Source organism: Podarcis pityusensis (assembly GCF_964106645.2).
Source record: "Podarcis pityusensis genome assembly, chromosome: 1".
NCBI lineage: Eukaryota > Metazoa > Chordata > Lepidosauria > Squamata > Lacertidae > Podarcis > Podarcis pityusensis.
The window spans coordinates 118,675,677-118,689,142 of record NC_138028.1 but is presented as its reverse complement, the minus strand read 5'-3'; the positions used below and the strand labels follow the sequence as shown (position 1 = coordinate 118,689,142).

The window sequence follows — 13,466 nt, the reverse complement described above, 5'->3', positions numbered from 1 at the left end:
TTTTTATAGATTGTATACCCCAAAAAACACACAAAAAACAAATAAGAGAAAACCTGAATACACATCCTGCTCACATAGACTTGGGTCCAAATAACTAAAGAGAAAATGTATTAGGGTTTCTCTTGGAGCTTTTGCACTCAAGCTAGTGGAAAGTTTTACACAAGTCTGTGCAAATGGAGAAATTCTTCTGGATTTGAGGTCACGTTTAACATGCAATGTACTTTTGCTAAGTCAGAAACAGGTCATCAGGGAAGAGGCTTTACTTTGGAACCTACCCAAAGTTAATATTTATAGAATAGTTTAGATTATAATGTGAAAATTATAGACAGAGGGCACAATTCTTTCCCTCTGACACATATGTCTGTGTGCATGCAGAAGGAATTCCTACAGGCTTTCAACCCTACTGCGATTTTGAGTGCAATGCACCACTCAACAGCAATAATTCAAAGCTCTTTTGTACCCCGCATAGACGTTCTTCAGCAGTCTCTGGCACACAGAAAACACTTGCCCCTGGTGGGAGGCAGGGCTGGGCGAGAGGAGAGATGGGGAACCATTGGTTCTGAAGATGTTGCTGAACCAAAGCTCCCATGTGCTCCAGCAGACATGCCCAATGGTCAGGAACATAGCTGTCAACTGTCCCTTATTTGGCGGGAAACTCCCTTATCCCAGCACCGTGTCCCGCTGCTGTCCCTTACTGATGATGTCCCTTAAATTTCCCGGGTTTCAAAAGAAGCAGCTCCTCTCCCTCCCTCCCTGCTGCCACACTTCAAAACGACCTTGACAGATTAGAGAACTGGGCCAAAACAAACAAGATGAACTTTAACAGGGAGAAATGTAAAGTATTGCACTTGGGCAAAAAAAAATGAGAGGCACAAATACAAGATGGGTGGCACCTGGCTTGAGAGCAGTACATGTGAAAAGGATCTAGGAGTCTTGGTTGACCACAAACTTGACATGAGCCAACAGTGTGACGCGGCAGCTAAAAAAGCCAATGCAATTCTGGGCTGCATCAATAGGAGTATAGCATCTAGATCAAGGGAAGTAATAGTGCCACTGTATTCTGCTCTGGTCAGACCTCACCTGGAGTACTGTGTCCAGTTGTGGGCACCACAGTTCAAGAAGGACACTGACAAACTGGAACGTGTCCAGAGGAGGGCAACCAAAATGGTCAAAGGCCTGGAAACGATGCCTTATGAGGAACGGCTAAGGGAGCTGGGCATGTTTAGCCTGGAGAAGAGGAGGTTAAGGGGTGATATGATAGCCATGTTCAAATATATAAAAGGATGTCACATAGAGGAGGGAGAAAGGTTGTTTTCTGCTGCTCCAGAGAAGCGGACACGGAGCAATGGATCCAAACTACAAGAAAGAAGATTCCACCTAAACATTAGGAAGAACTTCCTGACAGTAAGAGCTGTTTGACAGTGGAATTTGCTGCCAAGGAGTGTGGTGGAGTCTCCTTCTTTGGAGGTCTTTAAGCAGAGGCTTGACAACCATATGTCAGGAGTGCTCTGATGGTGTTTCCTGCTTGGCAGGGGGTTGGACTCAATGGCCCTTGTGGTCTATTCCAACTCTATGATTCTATGAGGCTCCAACTGTGTTGCTTGGCTGCCCGGCCCGCCTCCCTCCGGCCTCCTCTCACCAGCCTCGGCCCCCGGGAGCCCCTTCCCGCTGGGACTGGCGGGAGCCTCTGGCCCTTCTGCCGCCATCCTCCTCGCGGCTGCCAAACTGAGCTTCTCTGCCTGGAGCCTCCCCTCTGCCCATCGCCGTTGCGCCTGCTAGGCCGTACTGTGGCTGCACCGTCGAAGAACCCGGATGAGATGGGCAGCCTGGCGCGGCCTATGAATTGCTGAGGAGCCTTGAGAGAAGAGCGAGGGCAACCATAGAGAAAGCACTTCAGAGACAGGAGGAGGAGGCAGAGGCGCGGGCAGGTGTTCCAAGGGCTAACCATAGAGGGGGAAAGCGGAGGAAGGACCGCAAGCGCTTCTCCCATAGCTTTGTAGTGGTAGACTAGCATAGATGGTCTGATCTGCGGGTTTACTTCGGGCGCTATTTCCCCCCCCTTCCTCCCGCCCCGCCTGATGGAACTGAGAGCTGCAGATGGAGCACAAGAGAAAAGATACAGAACTGCAGCAGCATCTTCGTAGCTTGGACTTCGTTTTGTGCGAAAAGTGGTTGCTGCTTGGAGTTATTTAATTGCAGTGTTTCATCAGCTGGTGTCTTGAGCAGCAACCTCTGGAAACGAAGGGCTAAAAACCGGTGCTGCTCTCCCAAATTATCTGGTCCCTTTTAACTTCATATTTCAGCTGGTTGACTAAAATCCCTTATTTTGGCTGCTGGTCCCTTATTTTCAAATCTGTAAGTTGACAGTTATAGTCAGGAATGATGGGAGTTGTAGTTTGGCAATGTCTAGAGGGCCACAGGTTCCCCACATCTGAGCTAGAGGGGGCGAGAACCAAAACAGGAGAAGGAAGTTCTCGTGCAACATGGGTAGTATTCTATGGCCTCTACATGGGAGCATGGCTTAGTGCACTTGAAGTTCCCTATAGTCTGCTAGGCCAGAAATGGAAGAAGACAAAGTCCCTACCAGAGAGGAAAGGCAAGCTAAGCAGATGGACTATGCTGAAATGGCAAAGCTGACTGGAAAACTCAGGAACCAAGAGGACAAAAACTTTTTAAAAGAATGGGGGGAAATTACAACTGCTCTAGGAGGCCACTGCAAGCAGATGGAAACATTAGCAGGATTCTGTGGGTAAAACCTCAGCGCCTAGGACTTGCAGATCGTATGGTCGGCGGTTCAAATCCCCGCGGCGGGGTGCGCTCCCGTCGTTCGGTCCCAGCGCCTGCCAATCTAGCAGTTCGAAAGCACCCCCGGGTGCAAGTAGATAAATAGGGACCGCTTACCAGCGGGAAGGTAAACGGCGTTCCGTGTGCTGCGCTGGCTCGCCAGATGCAGCTTGTCACGCTGGCCACGTGACCCGGAAGTGTCTGCGGACAGCGCTGGCTCCCGGCCTATAGAGTGAGATGAGCGCACAACCCTAGAGTCTGGCAAGACTGGCCCGTACGGGCAGGGGTACCTTTACCTTTATTTTTAATGTTAAAAATACTATAGTTAATATGGATTGTTATAAAAATTAGAGTATTGAAGAGTATGCAGTTCTAAATGTTGAAAATAGGACCCAATGGAGGGAGTGGGGGGGGGGGAATTGTGAGATTCAGAGTGATCTCAATATATGTATAGGTACTTGGACTGTTATAATGTTATATTTGTAAAATCAAATAAAAATGATTAAAAGAAGTTCCCTATAGTCAATCAGGAAGCTAAACAGTTGGAGACAAGGGATTTCCTTGTACAGTTCAGTCTTCCAGTGGACTGGCATATGACCATATTATAACTTAAATAATAATAATAATAATAATAATAATAATAATAATAATATTTTTTTATTTATACCCCGCCCTTCCTGGTTCAGAAAACCAGGCTCAGGGCGGCTAACAACAAATTCAAAACACTTAATTGTAAAAGCAGCATAAAATACAGTATAAAAACAGGAATAACAATAAAATTCAAAGTTCAGAAATCAATTTGGGGGAAATCCATCTAACAAGCATTAGATAGTCACCAGGGCTAGCTGGTGGAATTAGTCCTACTTGGGCCAGCGAGGAGCCCAGGGGAGAATTAGCTGTGGGGTCTCAGAGTGGGTAATCTTCATAAAAGGGGTGGGGGAGGGAAGAGAAGGGAAATAAAAGATCAGGCTGAATTCAAATTAAAGGCCAGGCAGAATAGCTCTGTCTTACAGGCCTGACGGAAGGAGGTTAAATCCTGAAGGGCCCTAGTCTCATGGGACAGAGCATTCCACCAGGTTGGAGCCAACACTGAAAAGGCCCTGGCCTTGGTGGAGGATAGTCTGACTTCCTTAGGGCCCGGGACCACTAAACTATGGTTATTCATGGACCTTAAGGTCCTCTGCGGGGCATACCAGGAGAGGCGGTCCCTTAAATATGAGGGCCCTAAGCCACAAAGGGCTTTAAAGGTCAAAATCAGCACCTTGAACCTGACCCTATACTCAACCGGGAGCCAGTACAACTGGTAAAGCACTGATTGCATACGCCTCTTTTCTTTTGACTTGAACAGGGGCAAACAATGTTAAGCGCTTTGCCACTTTAAATACTGAGATGTCTGCTTTGAGCTCCCAAATAGTCTCCTTTTCCAGGTTTCTGGTTTAAATCCAACATGTAAATTCCAAAGTTCCAAATTACTTAATTTCTCCCAGTCATGTCATTGTGATCTGGCTATAGCCGGAGCCAATGGCTCTTCGCAAAAAGCTGTGGCTTGTTAATACTTGCCATGGGGTTAACAGTGCCGCCTGGGCTGAGGATCTGCAGAATAATTCGCAATATGCCCCCGCTTCATAACTGAAAGCAAACAACAGTGAGGTTGAAACACAGAACCCAAGCCACCTCCCTCTGACTTTGGCCTCCAGCTGTGAGTCAAACTAAGGTGCATGTTTGGAATAACTCAACAGTGTTTATTCTGTTGGGTGGGGAATGTACTCTGGGAAACAGACTTATCTAGAGGTGCAGCCCAGACTTATCTATGCATGTTACCTGCTGATTTCAATAGAAAGTTTAGGACTGTAGGATTATGCCCATTTCACAACTGATGCAATTATACGACACACACACGTACTTGCAGTAAGCGTCGTTGAACATAATGGGTTTTGCTTCTGAGTAAACTTGCTTAGCAAAGGGCAGCAAATCAACATTGCATTTACTGCATGGTACATTAACCATAAAGCAACACCGATTGCAACGTAAATCCAATTTTGTGGTGCTTTTCCCCCCTGCTGGCTGTACCATATTCACAAGCGACACAATCCAGACTGAGGAGGGTTTCTCTCTTTTCTTTTGGTTTGCTTATTTTTAGCACCGCTCGTGAAAAATGATCTCACTGTTTGGGCTTCAAAGGTTAAAGAGCTTCCAAAACAGCTTCCCTTTGAACGTAAATGCCAGCGACACATCTTATTCTGCATTTAAGTGTCAAGAATTTAGCCGGCGTTTTTTGATAGAAGTCACACTCCTTTAAAAATGCAAACGAATCATTCAATATATTCATACAATATATTATTGCTGTGGCTTGGCATATGTATGTGTGTTAACTGCATTGGCGGCCAAGTTGCAAACAGGCAACTGAGACATGGTTATGCCACGCTTTTATCTTTTATGCCCCAGGAGCGTTTGTGCCAAATCCCCAATGGTGTGAAATCTCTGTTGTTTTCTCAGCCAGCTGCTGCGTTCTTCTTTTCTGTTTTACCAACTGCATCTTTTATTGGGCAAGCTTATGGAAGGGTTGGTAGCTCTGTGTTGCAATGTCTCATGTACATTAATGGCCAAACCTAGCTGGATCTGTGCCAGTTCTATTTTCAAACAGCTTGTGGGCCATCCAAGGTGGGCAGGGGAAATGATCTCATTGTCTTTTTCAGCATGGGGGAAATGGAGGGAAATGATCGCATTGCCTTTTTGGACATTGCTGGTAATAAAAGACGACTGCGATGCAACTGTAAAACATGGTGTTTGACCAAAGGGCCAATAGAACTAATGTCTGCAGACTCCAATAGACAATGGCTGTTTCTCTGCCTGTGGGTAACTTATTTTTACTTATGGGTACCCTCAACCCACTTCCCAGGATTTTTTGGGGGGAAGCCATGACAGTTAAATTAGTAACAATACCAATAAAAATTTACAATGTACAACTGCCTTCTAATCGGTGTCGGTACCAGGCTACTTTGTGCCCTGGGTTAACTATTTGCACTCCCCCCCCCAAAAAAAGATCGCTAACTTCAATTTTCAAAAGCAGCTGTCTTGTAGAAAAAAATGAAACGCACAGAATTTGAAACTGCTAAACTTATTTTCAATTGCAAGGATAAGTAATACAACTATACTGTATTTGGTTATCTTTCTCAAATGCAATGTGTGTGTGTGTGTGTGTGTGTGTGTTCTAGCACACAAATCATTTTGTGAATTGTGATGTTAACATTTAAGTCTTGCAATTTCAGGCACATCCAAATCTCACTTTGTGTGGCTTTTCCTTTGCCAATTTTGTCACCTGTTCCTTCAGGTCAAATGCTGATGCCATTGTCCTCAGAGACACCCCCATCCCTGAGGGGGGAAACTTGTGACAATGTAATCACCATCTAATACAATTTATTTGTATTACTAGGTGCTTTGGCAGAGAGAGGGAGAGGCGAGGCTGCAGCTCTGCATCTTCCATAATATCGAGTTCCGGCTGAAGTTTCAGTTCAAAAATGCAGCAAGATTTCGGGAGGCAGGACAAGCAGTTTGTGCGAACCAAGTCCCTCAGCAGGGCTAGCAATGGATGTCTTGAATGCCTGCAGAATGAAGTGAAGAATGGAAGCAGTCACTGGGCGTATTCTGAAGTTGGAGGGCACAGAACAGCTAAATCACTATTCACTAAGCTGTGGCACTACACTGTCAGATGATAATGCCATTCTGAAGGTAATCGACTGGGATCAGAAATAGGAACAATGAAATGGAATCAGGGACTTTGTGTTTCATTTCCATCCCCTTGGTCCTCTCTGGTGTTAGGTTTAACCAAGACCCCATAGCTGAGAAAACCGCATTCTTTTGGCATGGTGATTAATGCTTCACTTGACAGGAATTCTTGCTGGCTGAAACTCAACTATGCACTCAGGTTTCTATTTGGCTGTTTTCAGTATGGAAACGTCCTACCAAGACCGATTCCAAACTTCGCACAATAACAACATGGCTGGCAATTAAAAATGTACATGCTAATTGCTGGACATAAAATGCCTCATTTACTTATTTGCACACGAAGCAGGGGCAGAAGTAGGGGAGGAATCCAGATTCTTGAAATGTAGAGAGATGTCAGAACTTGGTCCAAAGCATCCAAAATTCTGTAGCCACAGATGGTGCGCTCATTCTTTGTTTATGCAAATCCGCATAAACTAACGGCATCGTTCATTGACTTGTAGCACCTGGACTGTGGCAGAATCTGTAAATTTCTGGGAAGAAAATAGTATGGAAGAATGTGTAGGACAAACTGGCATAGCAATCACACCCAACTCCCCTGGCAGGCTGGAGGTTGGGTTTCCCTTGGTGGTTCCTTGGCTGCTGCCTCCCACCTCTTCGTCCTGCCAGTCCCTGACCCCCCCGCCCCCATCCCTGAAGTTGCGTGCGCTCTTCCTTGGCTTATGGGTGCTCATGCTGTGTTGTGTACACACACACACACAACATGCACACAATGACATGCAGCCCTTTTAAAAAACAACAACAACAAAGTTTTTTGGGTTTTTTCACATTTTAACTTAACCATTTCAAACATTAAAATACAAGGTTCTTTTGAACCTTCGGACCTCCCTCCCTCCTTCCATGGGTTCCATGTTTAAGATTAAATTTGCTGGATCTTTTACCATTATCCATCTGTTAAATATCCATAATTATCATAAATAATTCCACATTACAAGTGTCAATGCCAATGATTTTAACTGTTTGCCGTGGTCTTTTAAATAAATTTTAAGTTTACTCCAGTCCTTTGGAAATACTTGATCTTCCTGGTTTTGGATCTTCCCCATCAGTTTCGCCATCTCTGCATACTCCATCAGTTTCGTCTGCCATTCTTCTTTTGTTGGTACGTCTTCCTTCCTTCCATCTCTGGGCTACTAGCATCCCACTGACGTCGTTGCATACATAGAAAGTCTTTTGCCTTCTCTTGGTATTTCTTCACCTATTATACCTAACAAAAAGGCTCCTGGTTTATTAACAAATGTGTTTTTAAACTTTTTCTTTGATTCATTATATATCATCTCCCAGAAAGCCTTTACCAGTGTACATGTACCACCACATGTGGTAAAAAGTACCTTCCTTCCCTTTACATTTCCAACATCAATTTGAATTCGTTTTGTACATTTTTGCAATTTTAGTCGGTGTTAAATACCAATGATACGACGTACGGCCCTTGAAGACAATGCCAATCCTCAATGTGGCCCTTGGGTTGGGGGAAAAAATAGCTACTTCCTGCATTATTGCCTCCAAGCTGGAGTCCTGGGAGTCTGAAGAGGGTAATACTGGCAAAATAGACGCCTCTTGGGTGGAACTACTGAGGAGACCGGGGTCTCAAAGGCCGCCTCAAAGGGCACATTCTCTATCCAGTCCATGGTGTCCTCTGAATTAAAAGTGTCTTCCCCTGAGGATGGGGATTCAGATCTCTGGGTCATGCCAGCATCTCTTCTCAAGTGACATATAAATAAAATTGTAGTTTGCAGCATTTTATGACCCTCTAAATAGGCCTGAGCTATTTGTAGTGTTATGAACACCCCACCCTCAACATCCATCTCCCATATATCAGGTGTTTCCTAACACAGTTGCTACTGGAAAAAAATAATATTTCTTTGGTTAGGGCTGTTTTATTTCTCTCCGTACCACCCAAATAGAAGCTGGGCATTCTGAGGCATAGTCTAGCGCATAGAATATATTTTTTAAAAATACTAATACTTGCAAACGTATTTATAGTCTCCTCTATTAGGCTATCTGACATTTTATATAAGCAGCACCAGCTGCTCTTGCAGAGATGATTACTTTATGCTACTGTTTATTTTTTCCCTCTGTAAAGGATATAGCACTTTGCAAAAATCTGGATTACAGTGTCACTAGGAAATGATAGTTAAGTTATACCAGAATGGTGACATTTGACAATAGAAAAATTACAGAACAGCCCCCGAGCTCCAAACAGAAGGTGGAGGATTTTAAAAATGTGTTCCTGTTAAACTAGTCTCAATAATAACACTCACTATTTTAAGTTTTCTTTTTTCCGTGTTTTTCCCCCCTTTGCAACTCCTGCACAAAATTTACAGCATGGAGTGGAAAGTACTGATAAATATGAGTCATGTTGCGTTTAGACTGTACAAACTACAAGACTTCAAATAAACGGGGAGCTATAAAACAATGAAATCAAAATCAATGACCGCGGGATGAATAACAGACATTTGGGCAATATTGGGCAACTCATATATTACTCCTCATAAGCTCATTAGGAAGAATTGAAATGGGCTGAATTTACAAGGAGAAAACTTTTAATTAATGTTTCAGGGAATCTTTGCTGAATGAGACTAATGTGTGCAGAAGGCTCATGGCCGCAAGGAACAGCGCTGCCAAATACAGTACCACAGGGAGCGCTTCTGTGCAAACTTCATTTAAAATCTGAGTCTAGCTAATTGTGGAAAACCGATACCTCAGCAGTGCTAAAGGGCTCTAACGTAGACGCAACCTTCCCGCTGCTACAATTTACACTTGGCCATCTATTGATTTTGCCATGACTAAAGATGAAGGGAAGCACAGTATGGTTGCCTAAGAAGTGGTCCTCCTCATGAGGTACTCTCAAAGAGAATCCAGAATTGTTCTCAAGAAATTCATGGAGGATGGTTTGCAATTAAGTCCCAGACTGAAGAGAAAACCTGCTTTGAATGTACATAAACATTCCAGTGATAGATATCCTAACCAGGGCTTTTGAAATATACTCGGAGTCCTGTAGTGATTACATGCTCTTTATTGCAGCTTGTAAAACAGTGATTGAATCGCCCCCCAAACCTCAGGCTTTTATATACATTATTTACACAATGAATCCCGTCTGATTGGCTGATTCTGCTTCCCTCCTGGAGCCTGATTGGTCTTTTCCTGCAGGCCAATCAGTTGTTGCATTCTAAGATCCTACCAGCCTAATAGGCTGATTAACTTCCTCCTGGAGCCTGATTGGTCTTTTCCTGCAAGCCAATCAGTTGTTGCATTCTACGATCCTACTTGCCTATTGTTCTAGGATCCAAGCTTAGTACATAACAGCTTTCTTTCAGCCGGAATTTGCCGGAACTCAGTTCTGACACCCCTTAGGTGGGCGCCATTGCCATTATAAGAGAACAAGGGAGGCGTTCACGGTGAGTTCTGACACCTCTTTTTCTAGAAAATAGCACTCCTATATCAGTGCAGTCGGATGCCTGAGATGAGTAATGTTTAATGCCTGAGACTAGTTTTTAACGTTGTATTTTAACTTGTAACCTGTCCTGGAACCTAAGGATGAAGTAAAATAAAATAATATTTATTAATAATAATTAATAAATAATATAATTGGTAAGTACATCATGGTTTGGAGCTGCAGCTGAACTGCATATATTTCAGAAGCAGACATGCACTCTTTATTCATACTACTTAACTTTTATCACAGACAACAGAGTCTAATGTCATCTTGGATTCTGGTTTATGAGCCCCTTGTGGAAAAGCTAAATTTAGCAAAAAAATATCTACAGTGCAATAAATCACTAGAATGGAACATTGCATTAACAAATCCTGTTCAAAGAGGATTTATGAGTCAATGCTTAGATATTTTACTACTTCACTTCTTGATTTTTTATTAACACTGTAGAGTCATAAGCCATTAGACTATCTCTAAATATACATATGGCAATATGGATCTAGTTGAAATTATTCTGTATTAGTACAGATAATGTCTGTAAAAAGCTTTTTGTTTGATATAACTTTTTGTTGTTGTTTTGCGGGAAGAATAGAATTACCGTGGCTAATGGAAAAGAAGGAACCTTAAATCCTCAAAAGCTGTGAAATCTCTTTTTTACATATGGTTAAAACCCACTGACTGCATTAAATTAACTGTAATAACAAGAATAAAGTATTTTAAGTTGTTGGTTCATTGGGACATTATGATGTAAACATCAAATAATTTTTTAACCAAAGAAGAACGTCAGCATGGCTGTTGATTTGCCAAACGGAAGCGGATGGAGTCGTTCAGCAAAAGCTCTACTCAAGGACTTCCACTTCTGCAATGGGGCTTTCATTCCTCTTGTGCCCCACACCCCCCAAATAGGATTGTGGGGGCGTCGGAGAACCCCAGAACAGTACACAGGGTGCGGCAGTGGGGATTGCTCTATCTGAAATGTGCCAGTGTTGATGGAACTTTGACCCTAGCGCCAGGGGCGGAGGAAGGGGGACGGTGGGCGCAGTCCACCTTGGGTGTCATCGCTGAGGGTGGTGACATTTGGGACTGTGCTGGCCCCGGGGGTTACCTGAGAGGCGAGGTCCAAGTCCGGTCCATGGTCAAAGGTGCAACGTGGAGGCAGTCCATAGTAGATGAAGCCGGGTAAAGGGCAGGGAGTCGGGTGAAATTAGGAACAGGCGTGCAAGCAGGGAGTCAGGGCTGGTCAGGAGTTCAGGCAGGAAAGCAGGACAGGGTTCAGGCAGGAACTAGCAACCAACAATGTTGCTCCCACAACTTGGGACTGGGGCTGGCCGGCTTTTATCTGCCCTGAGGCATAGGGCGGCCCCGGTCCATAGGTGACTCGCCTCTCCTGGCCTGGAGGTGAGAACCTGCAGGAACTCAGTTCCCTCCGCCTCTCTGCCCTGAGCCTCTGCAGCTCAGGAGAGGCTGGAGGGTTACCGGACCCAGAGGCAACCTCAGCTTCCTCTGATGGGGCTGAGAGTGGGGCACCTGCAGGCAATGGGTCCTCCATCACCTCAGGAGCCAGAGCAGGCTCCGCTGATGCCTGCACCTGAGGAGCCAGCACAGGTGAGGACCCTTCAGGCTCATGCCCCAGCCCTGGCTCAGCTGGTTCTGGAGGCGGGGAATCCTGTGCAGGCTGGGATCCCTCAGGTTCAGCATCCAAGTTCGAATCCCAGGCCATCACAGGCACACTGCCCGTCCACGACCTCCAAGCCTACCCCAAGCCATTGGGGGGAAGGGGCGGAGATGCACCACATTGCTGGCTGCATTCACCCCTTACCCGTTCATTTTGACAGCTCGGGAGAGGCTTGGAAGTCGCAGGTGGGTGGCACGCCATTGCCCTCCGCTCCGGGGCTGCTTCGGGGGGGGGGAGCCTCCCCCGAGCTGTCAAAAGGAAGAGGGAAGGGAGGAAGGCTGCTGGCAAAGCGGCGCAGCTCCCTCCTTCCCACCCAGGAAGCAGCCCACCACGGGCAGCTCGCTCTGCCCCCTTGGGCACCTCACCCCTGGGACGCTCGCCTCGCCCCCGGATGCACAGCATGCTAGCTCCGCCTCTGCATAGCGCAACAGTGAATTCAACTGATTATTGTTGCATCAAGGAAAGCTGATTTCTCCATGTTGAGTGTCAAAGCTGAAACTCAGTTCCTCCCAACACTACCCCGTCTCTGCAAGTAACTAACATAGGGAGACGTTGATACTACAGTCAAACCTCTGTTCCCAAACACCTCCGTTTTGGGACGTTGCAGCTCTCGAATGCCAAAAACCCAGAAGTAAGTGTTCCGATTTTCGAACGTTTTTCGGAAGCCGAACGTCCGACGTGGCTTCCGCCTGAGTGCAGGAAGCTCCTGCAGCCGATCGGAAGCCACGCCTCAGTTGTTGAACATTTCAGAAGCCGAATGGGCTTCCCGAATGGATTACATTCGACAACTGAGGTTTGACTGTATGTAGGATGAACACCACACAGCCAGATTCACAGGCATGGGTAGTAGGTTAAATCAATATTCTCCAGCTATCTTCCTAATTCCAACAGAAGGACATTTCTCTAACCCAACCTAGGCACTAACTGGCCTCCATTTCCACATTTTAGAATCATAGAGTTGGATGGGACCATGAGACTCATCTAGTCCAACTCCTTGAAATGCAGGAATCTTTTGCCCAACATGGGGCTCAAACCCATGATTCTGAGATGAAGAGTCTAATTTGCTCTATCAACTGTCTTTTATCTTCAGAGGTAGCGACTAACATCTTCTGTTACTGAGGGGAACAGACTACACAGAAGCAGTCGCACCCATTTCTGTGATGGAGATTTCCCTTTCTTCAGCCACTGCCACTACTGACTACCCCACCATAGAGGAATGTGTACAAACAAGTTGTGAAAAATGCTATTTTTAAGCTTCTGAAGTTGAAATATACTCGGAGTCGAGAGTGGATTTCATGCTCTTTATTCAGCTCATAGTGGTGAGGAAAAATGGAAGTTCCACCAGAATGTCTGCTTTATATACATTATTTACACAACGGGCCCCACGTGATTGGCTAATTCCGGGATTTTACTGTAGGCCAATCAGGTTGCGGATTCACTTCCACCTGGAGCTGGATTGGATGGCTCCTGTGGACCAATCAGACTGCTGCATTCTGGGTCCTATTGTTCTAGGACCAATCAGACTGCTGCATTCTGAATCCTATTGTTCTAGGACCAATCAAACTGCTGCATTTTGGATCCTATTCAACTCAGTACATAACAGAAGTTTATCTTGATCCACGTGCCCCAAGATCTTTGGAATGGCAAACTGAGTAAATTTACACTTAAATTGTGCTGGTATTAACATTACCATCACAATCATTTTCTATGTGCACAAGATGATGTTTGTTCCATCCTAGTCATATGCAAATACTGGTATTTGAATCACAGATTCACCACATAGGTTATTGCAAT

At 45.1% G+C, this 13,466-nt stretch overlaps 1 long non-coding RNA gene across 1 annotated transcript in view; it reads right to left on the bottom strand.

The window, feature by feature from the left end:
• Positions 1 to 13,466, bottom strand: part of LOC308458739 — a 395,423-nt gene that overhangs the window by 229,088 nt on the left and 152,869 nt on the right. The window lies entirely within an intron of this gene.